The sequence below is a fragment of the Mus pahari genome, chromosome 5 (genome assembly GCF_900095145.1).
Source record: "Mus pahari chromosome 5, PAHARI_EIJ_v1.1, whole genome shotgun sequence".
Lineage (NCBI taxonomy): Eukaryota > Metazoa > Chordata > Mammalia > Rodentia > Muridae > Mus > Mus pahari.
The window spans coordinates 24,835,343-24,836,858 of NC_034594.1; positions in this window are offsets into that span (position 1 = coordinate 24,835,343).

A 1,516-nucleotide genomic window follows, 5' to 3' on the forward strand; every position below is an offset into this window, starting at 1 on the left:
AGCAGAAGATGACCTAATAGGCCATCATTGGGAAGAGAGGCCCCTTGGTCTTGTAAACTTTATATGACCCAGCACAGGGGAAGGCCAGGGCCAAGTAGTAGGAGTGGGTGGGTAGGGGAGCAGGGGCGTGGGGCGGTATAGGGAACTTTTGGGATAACATTTGAAATGTAAATAAAGAAAATAATAATAATAAAAAATAAACATTTACAACAAAACAAAACAAACAAACAAAAAAAGAAACTTTAAGCCCATTATTCTGCAATGATCCCCGAGCCTTAAATAAGGGACTTGTTTTTATAGATGTGTTCATTGGAATTGAGCTTAATATCTCTGCATTTTTATTGCTTCCTGTTTTCTATAGTGCTCTCCATCTTTTGTAAACACAGATTTCCTTGTTGAAGGGTGAGGACTACACTGGCATTTAGGAATAGGTCAAATATGTAGAATGTTGTTATGGATTATTGTGGTTTAGTAAAGTCATGGCAGCAAGTTATCCTCCAATATCTATGACTTCACTAGCCACAGGTAGTAGGTAAGCTTTTTAGTATAAGAAATAACTTCCCTCTTGTTGAGCACATATTTAGTCTAATTAGAGGTTATTTCTGCAAAAATATACTTGTCACTATGATATCCTTAGGACTATTGTGTTATGTGGGTAGTTGACCTGGTTCATAGGTGTCATCTATGATATCCTTAGGACCACTGTGTTGTGTGGGTAGTTCATTTGGTTCGTAGGTGTCATAGCTGAGTAGGGTAGTTGATTAATTCTCTTCTTGGAAGCTTTGCATAGTGCCTGTTTAATTAACCATTAAAACTAGTTTTGGGGAAGAATCATTCATTTAAGTTTCCTCTCAGGGGCCTTGAGGTTCTGTTTCTAAACTACACAGTGTATTCAGCAATGAGGAATTACCATCTACCTCTGGGAACAACAAGGGGCAACAACAATAGTAGATGTTTTGGGAGTGCCTAGGAAAGCAGAAATCAAGAACAAATACACAAAGACGACACGGACTTACATGTATTATAGGTTTTTTTAGGTGAATTCTTAATACTATGATTTGTTATGACTTTATCAGACATCCTTACAGTCATTTTACACTCCTCTTTCCTTCTGTATTTATATCCCTTTTCTTCCCTAATTAGAGACACCCCATTTACCCAGTCAAATTACTTATACTCTGCTATTACCATTTGCAAACAATCCTTTACCAGATGGGGCTTTGCAAACATAGCCTTCAAATTTGTCTTTTTTTTTTCTTTCCTGACAGTGGCATATTTGAAATGTTAATGAAGTCCAGTTTATCAATTCTTTCTTTTAAAGGTAGTTTTCATAGTATTTTATTTGTACAGTTATTACCAAACCAAAAGACATACAGACTTTACCTTGACTATCTTCCAGGAAAATTATAGTATCATTATAGTCTATCTCCCTATAGTCTTTCTCCCTATCCCTCCTCTTGTGCCTTGTCTGTGTGTGTCTGTATGTGTGTGTGTGTGTGTGTGTGTGTGTGTGTGT